The sequence below is a fragment of the Aethalodelphis obliquidens genome, unplaced genomic scaffold (assembly GCF_003676395.1).
Source record: "Aethalodelphis obliquidens isolate GAN/ISIS:26980383/991018 unplaced genomic scaffold, ASM367639v1 scaffold5, whole genome shotgun sequence".
Classification (NCBI taxonomy): Eukaryota; Metazoa; Chordata; class Mammalia; order Artiodactyla; family Delphinidae; genus Aethalodelphis; species Aethalodelphis obliquidens.
This window is the reverse complement of record NW_020837949.1, coordinates 10,966,674-10,981,152: the sequence shown is the minus strand read 5'-3', so window position 1 is coordinate 10,981,152 and position 14,479 is coordinate 10,966,674. Positions and strand designations below refer to the sequence as shown.

The following is a 14,479-nucleotide window of genomic DNA, read 5'->3' as shown; positions in this document are numbered from 1 at the left end:
AGCATACTATCCATAATTTCAGCATTTAAAAAAATCCCTAAACATGGAAAAAATGATTGGTAAGAGATAATAAGTTACTAGGAAAAAACAGATCATTCAGATATTGGAGTTAATAGAAAAGGATATTAAAATATCTATAATTGATATAAAAGAAATAAAGGAGAGAATAGATGACAACATGTAGTATTTCGATTGAACATAAGAATCTGATTTTAAAAGTCCAGTTACCATTCTAAATCTTTCCATAAAAGAAATCTGACAAATAACTCATTAGATGTATTTTACAGAAGACAGGCTACAACTGATGTCAAGATTAGTGAAGTTAAAAACAGTTCAATAGGGCTTCCCTGGTGGTGCAGTGGTTGAGAGTTCGCCTGCCGATGCAGGGGACGCAGGTTCGTGCCCTGGTCCGGGAAGATCCCACATGCTGCAGAGCGGCTGGGCCCGTGAGCCATGGCCGCTGAGCCTGCGCGTCCGGAGCCTGTGCTCCGCGACGGGAGAGGCCACAACAGTGAGGCCACAACAGTGAGAGGCCCGCGTACCGCCAAAAAAAAAAAAAAAAAAAAATACAGTTCAATATATATTGCCAAAACTAAAGAGAGAAAAAAATAAAGAACTCAAGAGGGCAAAATGAAGTTGTAAGAAAGAGTCAAAAGGTCTAACATACATGTAATTGGAGTCCCATAAGGAAAAAAGAGGAAAAAATGGGACAGGTGAATTACTTGAAAAAAAATAATGACAAGAAGTTCTAAAATCTGACAGGCAATATCAACACACTGATTTAAGAAGCTTGGGAGAACTCAAACAGGATAAATATAAGTAAAACCTCACTGAGAAATATATTAATCAAACTGCTGAAAATGAAAGGTAAAGAAAAAACATTACAACTGGCCAGGAAAAAAAAAATCCATTACTTTCAAGGGAACAACAATAAGATTATAGCTGACTTCTTAACAAACATCATGGAAGACAAAATAAAATGGAATACCATCTTAAATTACTGAAATTAAAAACTGTCAACATAGAATTCTATACACAACAAAGCTGATCTTTAAAAATGAATTCTCTAAACAGAAAAAAAAGGAAACTTGGAATATTAGGAAGAAAGAACATGGTAAGAAAAATTATGAGTAAATTCCATAGGCTTTCCTTATCCTCTTGAGTTTCTCAATTATGTTTGATGGTTCAAGCCAAAATTATATCTTTTTTTGGTACTTTTCTAAATTTATGGAGAGGAAATATTGAAGAAAATTATAAATTGGAGAGTAAAGAGATGCAAAAGGAGATAATATTTCTATACTTCATTCAAGCTGGTAAAAAGTGACATCAATTGACTGTTATATATATATACACACACATATATAATATAATATCTAGACCAAGCACTAAACTATAAAAAGCAACCAAAAAGCTATACAAAGAAATATACTAAAAACACTATAGATAAATCAAAATGGAATTCTAAAACAATATTCAAGTAACCCACAGGAAAAATAAAAAATAGAGAGTTGAGACTGAAAACAAAACAAAATAAGACTTAAGCCCTAACGTATCAATAATTAGATTTGATATAAATGGTCTAGATGCATTAATTTAAAGACAGAGAATGACAGTGTATTAAAAAGCATGACCCTTACTTCTGTTTTTTGAATGCCGTCTATGAGAAACTCACTTCAAGTTTAGCAACATAGGTGGGTGGACTTAAAGAATGGAAAAAGATATATCATGTAAACATTAATGGAAGGAAAGCATGAGTAGCTATATTAATATGAGATAAAGCAAAGAAAATTTTCAGAAACAAAGAGGAACTTTACGTAATAAAAAGTTTAATCCAGCAAGTAGACATAGCGATCCTAAATGTGTACCAGCAAACAAAAGAGTTGCAAAATATATGATACAAAAATGTAGACAAATCCACACATGGTTAGAGACTTCAGCACTGCCATTTCAAAAACTGATAGAACAACTAGAGAGAAAATCAGCAAGAATATGGAAGAACTCAACAGCTCTATCAATGAAAAGAATCTAATAGTCATTTATAGAACATTCCATAAAATTTATAGAACAACAGCAGAATGCACATTCTTTTCAAGGGCTGACAGAACAGTTAGATCTATTCTAGCCTGTAAAAACACCTCACCAAATTTAAAAGAAATAATCATATGGAGTAAATTCTTCAACCACAATGGAATCAAACTAGAAATCAATATAAGACAGACAGAAAAATCTCCAACACTTGGAAATTTTAAAATACACTTTTTAAAAAACTTATAAGTCAAAGAAGAAGTCTCAAGAGAAATAAAGAAAATATATTGAACTGAATGAAAATAAAAACACAACATTTCAAAGTTCAGAGAGGGAAACATACCAATAAATGTGTACATTAGGAAAGAGGAAAAGTTTCAGATGAGTAATAGATGTCCTTACCTCAAGAACCTAGAAAAAGAAGAGCAAAATAAATTCAAAGCAAGCAGAGGGTGGGAATTAACGAAGATTAGAACAGAAAACACTGAAATTTAAAGCAAAAAAATCAGTAAAGCAAAGAGCTGTTTCTTTTAATGAATCAATAAAATTTAGAAAACTCTAGCAGGATTTATAAGGGAAAGACACAACCTAAAAATATGAGAATGAAACAGGGCATCACTGCAGACATCAAAGGATAATAAAGGAAATTGTAAACAACTCAACACATATAAATTTGACCACTTAGACAAAATGGAACACTTCCTCAAAAAAAAGCAATCACAACTCACCCAATATGAACAGACAATTTTCATAGCACTATAACCATATAATATGAATTAAGAAAAGTTAATTAATAATTTTAAAATACCAAAAATCAAATTCAGGAAAGCGAAGACTTATGTTTACACAAACACACCCCGCCCCCCCAAAAAGACCCTGTACGTGTATGTTTATAGCAGCTTTTTTTGTAATAGCTCAAAACTGAAACAATCAACAGGCGAATAGTTAAACTGGGATACATAGAATATGGCTCAGTAATACAAAGGAGCAGACCACTGATACATGTATCAACCTGGTTGAATCTCCAGAGAAGTATGCTAAGTGGGGGGGCGGGGGGAAGCCAAGCACAAAAGATTATATACTAATCACACTGTATGATTACATTTATGTAATAATTTTGAAATATCAAAATTATATAGAACAGATTTGTGGTTAAGGACAGAGTGGGTGTGGGTGGGAAGTCGATGTGGCTAGAAAAAGGCAACATGAGAGATTCTTGTGCTGATGAAAATGTTATTATGCACCTTGACAATATAGTGATTATGATATTGTATCATAGTTTTGAGAGATGTTACCAGTGGGGAACCCACGTTCTGGAAAAAGATGTCCTCAGTACCTATATTCAACAAAATGCTCACGTCCAGACTCTTTAAAGAATGCTTACAAATTAACAAGAGGGAAAAAAAAAAACCCTCAAAAATTGGGCAAAAGATTTGAACAGGCACTTCATACAAAAGGATATCTAGGGCTTCCCTGGTGGCACAGTGGTTGAGAGTCCGCCTGCCGATGCAGGGGACACGGGTTCGTGCCCCGGTCCGGAAAGATCCCACATGCCGCGGAGCGGCTAGGCCCGTGAGCCATGGTCGCTGGGCCTGCGCATCCGGAGCCTGTGCTCCGCAACGGGAGAGGCCACAACAGTGAGAGGCACGCGTATCGCAAAAAAAAAAAAAAAAAGGATATCTAAAAGGTCAACGAGCATATGATAATGTGTTCAATACAATTACTCATCAATAAAATATAAATAAAATCACAGAGAAATACCACAGTGGTTAAAATTACAAAATTAATATCAAGTGCTGGTAGGAATGTAAAATTATAAATCCACACTGGAAAACTGTTTGGCAATACCTACTAAAAATAAATCTGTGCCTATCCTATGGTTTGGTAATGCTATTCCTTGGTATATACACAGTGAAAACATGTATAAGAATATTCATAGAAACTTAAGTTACAATAGCCAAAAACTAGAAATAACCCAAATGTCCATGAACAGTAGAATAGGTGAATGAATTTTGGAATGTTTGTATTGAATATTATGCAGCATAAAAAAGAATGAACTTCTGATACCCAAACAACGTGGGTGAATCTCAAAAACATTATATTGGGTCAAAGAAGCCAGAGACAAAAGCATCCATAGTGTGTAATTTATTTATATGAGATTCAAAAACAGGCAAAACTAATCTATGTGATGGAAGTCAGAATAGTGGTTACCTCGGAGTAGGAAAGTGATTTCTAGCGATGAGGTGGTCACAGGAATTTTCTCTTGTGATGGAGATGCTCTGTACTTTCGTCTGGATGGTGCTTACACACGCGTATTGATATATGAAAATTCATTGAGCTATACAGTTAATATTTGTAGCTCTAGCACTTGGAACTTTTGACTGGCAGACCACGTGGATCTGAAGGTATCTCTGGTAGATAAAGATGTCTCTGGTAAGCCCCAATGGGTGAATCATGGGACAGGCCACAGGGACTCCGCATCAAGGCTTTCCATCTTCAGCAGAAGACAATACACCTTTCTCAACACCATTCCTCACATATTGCTGAGACTTGGGAGAGACTAATCATAGAGTATCAAGTTACTATAAATCCAGAGTTGCCTGTCTTGAACTGAGATGCTATCAGACTCACCAAATCATAGGAGAGAGTGATCACAGCAATCATGCATCATATTCTGAATGTGGTATAACGTAGGACAAGAGCAGGTGCAGAAGACAAAGTAAGTTGGATGGACAGTTGGCCCAGATCCCCACATCACCTGTATCACTGATGCTTCTCTCTAATGTATGTATGTATTTTTGTGTATGTGTGTGTGCACACGTGTGTATTATCTCCAAGAGATTTCCTACAGCCAGTTGACAATTTAGGAAGAAAGGCCTGATACAAGGATGATTTGGCTAGATATATTGGTGCAATACATGTAACACTCAGGTGGGGGGCCTTAAAGGTAATTAATGAGGGTAAACTTGTCATTGCCCATAGCTAGCCATTCAACTATTCCTCTACCTTGTGGAGAGAAAAGTTTCCTGAGATAAGATATTCATGGACTCCTGAAAAATGGCAAATGTGTTGATTGACTGATAATGGATCTGGAAGGAGGACAGTTGGAATATTGGGTGAATGGAGGTATGGGAAAAAGATGTGGGATGGTACACAAAGTGTATGAATCTGTACATCCCATATTCATGCCAATCAGAGACATCATTGCAGAAGAGGCATTAAACAACCAGGTATAGCCAGTAAGTGTCAGGCAGCCTCTGCTTTCAGCCACTCCAGTGATTACACAGTGAGCACACAAATGCATTAGGCATGGTAACAGAGGTGGGGGCTTTGCACCAGCACAGTCTGCACCTCACCAAGGCTGCTTTACTGTGCTGAGTATCTGTTCTCAATATGGTACCTTCCTCTTAAGGAGACCAATAAGTCAGTTGGCGACATGCTGATTCCTTCTACCCTACAAAGGGCAATGATTCACTGTGAGTGCAGATGACACACATCACAGGTGTGACTTTCCCTTTCTTGTGTGCAGTATCTTGATTAGTACCTCTTGGAGGGCCATTAGATTATCTGATTTCTGATATGGTTTCCCACATAGTATCACCTCAGTCCAGTAGGCCTATTTCACAGCAAAGGAAGTGACAAAGGGCAAATGACGAAGGGATTCACGGGTTCCAACACATATTGCATTGCTCAGAACTTGTAGACCTGATAGAAATTGTAACCTGACACACAGATTTAAGGCAGTGGACTGTTGATAACACCCTGAAGAATTGGAATACTGTATTCCTCCAGTATAGACTGGGATAGTAGTATTTGCCTACTCCGATAGGTAGAATACCTATAACCAGCCCCACCATAAGGGTAGAGAGGACAGGAGTTGGCCCTCTGCTTTTACAGAGCTCTATCTTTCCCATAAGGGCAGGTCGGAAATTATCAAAAAGGGAAGTTTTTCAAAAGTAAGCTTCACTCAGCCCTTGGGCCTTATTCATTCACCCTCCAGGCAGATCACCGAGCTGCGGGGCATGTCCACCGTGAAACCCTAACAGGGGCGCCCACACGTTTCCGGATCTGTGCTCAAGGATGCAGCTTCTGAGTCGCTATCTAAAATGATTTCATGGTTATCGCCTTTGAAGACAAGTTTATTCTCCTATAAGGTTCACGGCAGCTGGGAAACAGGACTATGTACGCTAAAAGAAATATGGCTTTGGGAGTTAAGGTCAGGTTTCTATTTCACTGTCAGACGATAACCAGGGATGAATCTCTGCATCTCCTGAGTGCCTCTTGAATGTTTGGGAGCTGGAACAACATAAAAATTCATGAAACTATAATAAATTCCTATATTTGGGTACCTGTAATATTCATGGGGTCACCAGAGTATAACTTAATATGTGTGTATCCTTTTAATTATGAAGGTATTTCCTGTTCTTATCTTAACCTCTAAAGATCTCGCTATTTCTCTGGCTTCCTCAGAGACAGAGACTGCCAATCCTCTTCAGTCTCAGAAGGGGAACAGTGGTTGGCTTTACGTCTCTATAGGGAGCACGCTGGTGTAAGTGAGACCTACTGTCTCATGCCCTACCCAAAGCCCTCATGACAATTGAGAAGGTGCCCTGTGGAGATAATACATGAATAAAGCCTTCTCTTCTTTTAGGCAACATGAAAAGCCAATATCCTTCCTTGGCAGTTCTCAGAGGAGGAACAAGCCTTCCAGCACCATCAGGAAATTTAGCCACACCAGGTATGTTTGCTTTTTCTGCATGAAGATTTTGTGAGGTCCTTACACAAAAATCATCCCTAGATACACAAGTTTCTTAATTACTTTTGTGAGTTCCGGTCAAATATATTTTAACATCATTTTCATTGCCTGTTAGCTTTCACTGTCACTCTTCAATATCATGCAAAAGTATAGTTTTATTAATGCTCAAATTTTTCTCATTGTTAGTAAAAATAGTAGGCTGAGTAAAAGATACTATTAAGCAATATATCAATATGTTAATATAATCAATATATGAATGGTTATTTTTTACTGGTAGCTATTTTTAAGGTAACGAGATAAGTGTGTACGACTTTCTGGTAAACATTTAATATTAATCAAAAAAGTCCAGTACCTTTTAATTTTAAAAACTAGGCTTAAAGTACCACTAGGCTTAAAGAACCACTGCAGAGACAGTATCTAAAACCACGTATAGAGGGAAGTCATATATCTAAATATATAAGGACAAATATTCAGTTATTGGATAAGTGTACAAATAGTTATGTATTTATGTACAGTATCATGAGACCAGAGTCTAAGCAGTTAGTATGTATTCAGAGTTCCTATCATTGATAGCTCCACCCTCAGAACAATGGTAGGTATGTAATAGGAAATCAATAAATACCAAATTATTTTATTTTCAAACTTCTGGACCTGACACTTAACATTGGAATAGCAATAGGGGAGTAAGAAGGCAAATGGGATGATTTTTAAATGGGTTGATAATTTTATAGCCATTTAAATGGAGAATTACTTCTCACTCTTGCTCTGTTCAAGACAAGATGATTTTACATTAAAAAATGGGAATAGGGCTTCCCTGGTGGCGCAGTGGTTGAGAGTCCGCCTGCCGATGCAGGGGACACGGGTTCGTGCCCCGGTCCGGGAGGATCCCGCGTGCCGTGCAGCGGCTGGGCATGTAAGCCATGGCTGCTGGGCCTGTGCGTCCAGAGCCTGTGCTCCGCAACGGGAGAGGGCACAACAGTGAGGGGCCTGTGTAATGCAAAAAAAAAAAAAAAAAAGGAATAAAATTTAAGCAAGAAGGGCAATATCACGTTTCTACGTACATTCTAATTGTGGAATCATAGAATAAGAAAGATGATTTAGTTCTATGTCTCAAGGAATTTAAAGACCCCTTTGCAGCATCTCTCACAAGTCCTCTAGCTATTGCCAATCACGTGCAGAGACAGTATCTAAAACTGGGTATTTCTAGAGTGTTTATCAGTATTGAGTCAAAATCTAACAAAGTTACTGAATCTGTTTTTGTGTTTAGATAAACAACACAGTACAAATCTATTCAGTCATTCATATAAATGTTCATCTAAGTATTTTGAAAAGCTAAATATGAAAAAATAGACTTTAGGCTGAAAATAAGTCATTATATTTGAACAAGAAGAGATTTTGTGCAATATTAGTTGTGGAGGTGACAACAGATGCAGAAGTAGAAAGTGTGTTTCGACAGGTAGGTGAGAGGCTAATGGTGTATCTGGGAAGTGGTACATCTACCTTTAGTATACCCTGCCCTTGATGAGCCCTTCCAAGTTGAGATTAGACGTACTGCAGCTTAAGGACTTTAGCATGTGTATCAGTTAAGGGTCATAGTTTTTGAAAAAAAAAAAAAAACAGAAGTAACTCTAATATGAGCAAAGAAAAGCAGAATTTATTTGAAGGATATGAGATATCTCAGTGAAAGAAACAAAAACTATGTATTCTATTAACATGTGGCAACATAGTCATTGGGTTGGCCCAAAACTCTGTTCGGGTTTTTCGTACCATCTTAACATCTTACAGAAAAACCCAAACGAACTTTTTGGCCAAACCAATATTTTGAAAACTTAGCCTCTACTAAAAACTTAACAACAAGAAAGGAAATATATGTATATATATGTGTTTATGTATGTATATATTTTAAGGTTACCAAATAAATTCTTTTTTAAAAAATTTTATTTGTTTTGTTTATTTATTTTTAGCTGCGTTGGGTCTTTGCTACTACCTGCAGGCTTTCTCTAGTTGAGGCGAGGCGAGCAGGGGCTAGTCTTCATTGTGGTGCACAGGCTTCTTATTGCAGTGGCTTCTCTTGTTGCGGAGCACGGGCTCTAGGCACGCAGGCTCAGTAGTTGTGGCTTGCGGGCTTAGCTGCTCCACGGCATGCGGGATCTTCATGCACGAGGTCTCGAACCCGTGTCCCCTGCATTGGCAGGCAGATTCTTAACCACTGCACCACCAGGGAAGCCCCAAATAAATTCTTTAAGCATTCATTTAAAAACACAAAAATTCACTGCAAGTGTTTCTGAACACTTTTTTTATGCCACAGAAAGGTATAGTTGACATACATCTATTTTCAAAGACTTCTCTTTAACCATGGACATTAACTGAATTTCCTGTGTCATAGGGATATGGGAGACAATATGATATGTATCACAGAGTTCACCCTACTGGGATTTCCCCTTGATGCAACGATTCAGATGCTTCTCTTTGGGCTCTTCTCTCTGTTCTATGTCTTCACCCTGCTGGGGAACGGGGTCATCCTGGGGCTCATCTCACTGGACTCCAGACTGCACTGTACTTCTTCCTCTCACACCTGGCCATCATTGACACAGCCTATGCCTGCAACACCATGCCCTAGATGCTGGTAAACCTCCTGAGTCCTGACAAGCCTGTCTCCTTTGCTGGCTGCATGACACAAAGCTTTGTCTTTTTGACATTTGCTGTCACAGAATGTCTTCTCCTGGTGGTGATGTCCTATGATCACCATGTAGCCATCTGCCAGCCCCTCTGATACTCTGCCGTCATGATCTGGGGAGTCTGCATCATGCTGGTGGTGATTTCCTGGACCATTGGAGTCCTTCTGCCTTTGATTCATCTAGTGTTACTTTTACCCTTACCCTTCTGTATATCCCAGAAAATCAATCACTTTTTCTGTGAAATCATGGCTGTTCTCAAACTTGCTTGTACAGATACACATATCCATGAAACTGTGGTACTGGCTGGAATGATTTCTGTGCTAGTGGGACACTTCTCAATTGTAAGCTCATATATGTGTGTCCTCTGTGCCATCTTCAGGATCCAGCCTGGGGAACGTCAAAGAAAAGCCTTGTCCATCTGCTCATCTCACCTCTGTGTGGTTGGACTCTTTCATGGCATAGCCATAATCATGTATGTTGGACCCAGATATGGGAAGCCCAAGGAACAGAAGAAATATCTTTTCCTGTTTCACAGACTTTCAATCCCATGCTCAACCCCCTTATCTATACTCTTAGGAATTCAGAAGTAGAGAATGCCTTGCAGAGAGTGCTGGGAATAGAGAGGGCTTTATGAAAAGCTGGTGGTATCGGGGTTGACAGTGACCTAGGAGGATATTATCTTAAGAGGTCCCAAACCCAACTCAGCATAAGGTTATCTAAGACTCTTATTAAAAATAGAACTGTCGGGGCTTCACTGGTGGCGCAGTGGTTGAGAGTCTGCCTGCAAATGCAGCGGACGCGGGTTTGGGACCTGGTCTGGGAGGATCCCACCTGCCGCGGAGCGGCTAGGCCCGTGAGCCACAACTACTGAGCCTGCGCATCTGGATCCTGTGCTCCGCAACAAGAGAGGCTGCGATAGTGAGAGACCCGCGCACCGCGATTAAGAGTGGCCCCCGCTCGCCGCAACTAGAGAAAGCCCTCACACAGAAACGAAGACCCAACGCAGCCATAAATAAATAAATAAATAGAACTGTCTCCTGACCCACCATTAGGTCACTGATTGAGTAGATGTAGGAAATATTTTATAGAAATCTATGCCTTTAAATATTATCATTGTCCAAATATTATCTATAGCAAATTGTGATGCTATTGGATGTTATAGACCAGTATTTGGAAGCCACAGATCTAGAATAATACTATTTATAATTTCTTCATCAAGCTATGTTCCAGCCCCATACCTCCCAAAATGTTTTCCTCAAATCTCTAGCCCCTTAAGAGGGCTTTAAAAATAAATTCTGTGGTCAAATAAGTTTGAGAATTATTACATATTAAATGTCTCATTTTAGGGGACTCACAATTCATATTCTCATACAGTAAAAACTGTAAAACTTCCTATGGTAAATAAAGAATTCTATTGCAATTTTTAGCCAGTGTGTTCCAAACTTATTTGGTCACATGAAATTATTTTCATAACACTTAATTAGAAGTTTAGTAGAACAGGAGATCTTGATACTGATTGACTCATTGTGAATATTTCCTGTACCATCCTCTAGAGCAAAATTATTTTTTGTTCCTGCAAAGTGAGCCTCTAAAGAGGATGTAGGTCTAAACACAGTACCCTAGATCAGCCTGTGAGGGTCTGTGCTCTCTTTGGATACAGAAAGTGAGGGTCACTATCCCTACTCTTCAATGTTGGATCATCTGGAGAAAATAAATCCAACTCTCTGCTTTGTCTTGGATAAATATTCCAAGATACATCTCAGGGGATGACCTCATTCAATTTAAAAAATTTATTCTGTATACATTTTCCTACTTACCCACTACATGAAATCAATCTATTTTTCTGTCTCAAGGCTTTAAAGAGAAAACCAGGTTTCTCAAGGGAATCTGGAAGAATTTGCAAAGTTGATCACCTACATAGTATATAAGCTTTAGAAAAGTTTAATCGTTGTGTTTAGAAAATAGAGACACGGGAGAAGTTCTGTAAGAGAATGTTCACAGGAACAGGTGCACGATGAATATGATGGATAAAAAGGAAATGAATAAAAGATAGAATGCCCAAGGGGCTAGTTGATCCTTTGGAGATTAAGAACAAAACAAAATAGGGAAAGTACATGATTTATTATTCATCAGTTATTCGTGCAATGAAAAAATCTCAAATTATAGCCACACAAACAAGAATTTCCTGACACTCTATATAGAATGCCATATACATTACTAGAATCTCAAAAGACAAAGGGTTAAGTGAGGTGTTTATGCAGTTACGAAAATTTCCTCCTAATGAAAAATATTCTATGTATTTTGTGACTAAATACATAGACAGAACTTTAAGAACTTTTTTTTCTACTGCTGGAAGAAAATAACACTGTTTTTAAGGGGTATAAAGTAAATCATATCTTTTGCAAATTATGGTTTTTTAAAATGTTATCTTGGGATATAGTCAGGTCTCAACTACTTGAAAAGCAATAAAGCTTGGTGATAAGTAAAGGCTTCTAAGTTATAAAAATGTTTTGGTTGTAAATTAAACCCTGGAGTAAATTGAAGAAGTAAGTTCTATCGAAAGCTTTAATGGAGTTAAGCCCTGATGAACAATTAAGAATTTGGGGGATTAAGAGAAAGTACTTAATTGCACCAGAGTGTTTTATATTATTGAACAAATATCATCATTTCTTTTAAATTTTTTTTTTTTTTTTTTTGCGATATGCGGGCCTCTTACTGTTGGGGCCTCTCCCATTGCGGAGCACAGGCTCCGGACGCGCAGGCTCAGCGGCCATGGCTCACGGGCCCAGCCGCTCCGCGGCATGTGGGATCCTCCCGGACCGGGGCACAAACCCATGTCCCCTGCATCGGCAGGCGGACTCTCAACCACTGCACCACCAGGGAAGCCCTAAATTTTTTTAAAATTAATTAGTTAATTAATTTTTAGCTGCATTGGGTCTTCGTTGCTACGCAAGGGTTTTCTCTAGTTGTGGTGAGCCGGGGCTACTCTTCATTTCGGTGCATGGGCTTCTCATTGCAGTGGCTTCTCTTGCTGTGGAGCACAGGCTCTAGGCACGCAGGCTTCAGTAGTTGTGGCACACGGGCTTCAGTAGTTGTGGCACGTGGGCTTCAGTAGTTGTGGCAGGCAGGCTTAGTTGCTCCACGGCATGTGGGATCTTCCCAGACCAGGGCTCGAACCCGTGTCCCCTGGGAAGCCCTCATCATTTCAATAAAGGGATCAGTGTTCTTGCTTAATGTTTAATGGGGTTAATATTTAGTCCTTAATAAAGTTTATACTTAATTAAGTCAGAAAATAGTGTTCTAACCTCTCTTAGTTAACCATTTCTATGGGAATCCTGATGATCAGACTATGAAATCACAATTTGAGCATCAGTGTTTATCTGGTGTGGGGCTTCTTCACTGGGAGTTATGGTCACTGAAGAACTGACTGACCCTCACAAAACTCACGAGATAATCATGGTTAACCTGGATCCCAATTTGAACCTTATAATGGAGGATATTTCTTCTCAGGAAAAGGAGTACCTATACCCATTATCCAAGATTCCCCAATTTTCCTTTCAAAAATCTGAGAAATGAATAAAAAATAAGGACATGGCTCAATGAGCCTAGAATCAGAGCAAATGCAATTGAATAATATTGAAGGGTATTTTCTAAAACTAGAATAAATTTCCCCCCCAATAGATCACAGTTCTCATAATCAGAAACCAGGTATCTACTAAATGAAGTTTCTATGTCTTGGGCTGTGCTCAGTAAGCAAATTCTGCCTCTTTAATTTCCCAGTTTTCAGGATTCCAAATCAAACATTGAACTTCTGAGCTTTTAACACATAATTACTCCAGAAATACAGTTAATAATATTTTACAATTGTAATTTTCCATAAATTCCAAGCCTGTCATGACTTTCTGAAGACAGGTTCATCCTTGACTTGCATATTTATTTCATCAGTTAAAAGCCACCAATTTGCAAACCAATTATTAAGATAATTTAATCTGGGAGGTATTTATATTATCAATGTGTTGATTTTTATTTATTCTACTTTCAAATGGAAATTATGTTCAAATCCTAGTGGACCTTGCTATAACCATAATGGTTACAGATGCAGGTTAAAAGAGAATCAGTGATTACAGAAAATGCCCAGTGCTGACAAAAAATGTCCAATGCTGACAGATAATATAAATATTTGAGAACATACTTATTGCAATTAAAAGCTGACTGTATTATATATGTTATTTTCCTTCGTATACATTTATGTTTTGTATATGTTTATGTTTTACTCTGACCACTTTTAGAAGTTGTCCACAAGTTAAGAGCTATGTCACCTTGATATGTGACAAAAAAAACCATGTAATTTTGAAATGATGCATTTCCCTACAGTTAAATTTATTTGGTATCATAAATGTTTATATTTAATTTATTATTGTCTTTGTTCAAATTTTTTTACTTTTCATGACCTATGGTCAAATGAACATAGAAAACTATGTTTTAGTTTTGAAACTAAACATATGAAAACAATAGTCCTAAACTATTGTTTTCACAGTATTTCAGTTTTTCTTTTATGTGTTAGTTTCCTGATTTCCGCATTTTCTGCAGTCACATGGAACATGAAGGAAAGAGAGAGAGAGAGAGAGAGAGAAAAGAAAGAAAGAAAGAAGGGAGGGAGGGAGGGAGGAAGGAAGGAGAGAAAGAGCAAAAGGAAGGAAGAAAGGAAGGAAAGGAGAAAGAAAGAAAGGAAGAGAGAAAGAAAAGAAAAAGAGAAAGAAAGAAAAAGGGTCCCAATATTTATGGATTGCCTAATATGCACCTGGCATTTCATACGATTAGGAGCCAACTTTGTGTGTTTCTTCTCACAGTGGATGTGTACAGTAGGAGCACAGGTGGACGTGTTCTCAAAACTTGCTAACTGTGCCCAGTTTCCCCCAAGTTTATGTCACAACCCAAGTGAATCATGAATCACACTATAATGAACTAACTAGTTCTTAAGTCGCATGATTGATTGATGTGAGATTTCCAAAATAGCATT

General features: G+C 38.1%; 1 pseudogene; it reads left to right on the top strand.

The window, feature by feature from the left end:
• Positions 1-9,171: 9,171 nt before the first annotated feature.
• On the top strand, positions 9,172-10,093 carry LOC113617796 (olfactory receptor 13-like; annotated as a pseudogene).
• The last annotated feature ends 4,386 nt before the right edge of the window (positions 10,094-14,479 follow it).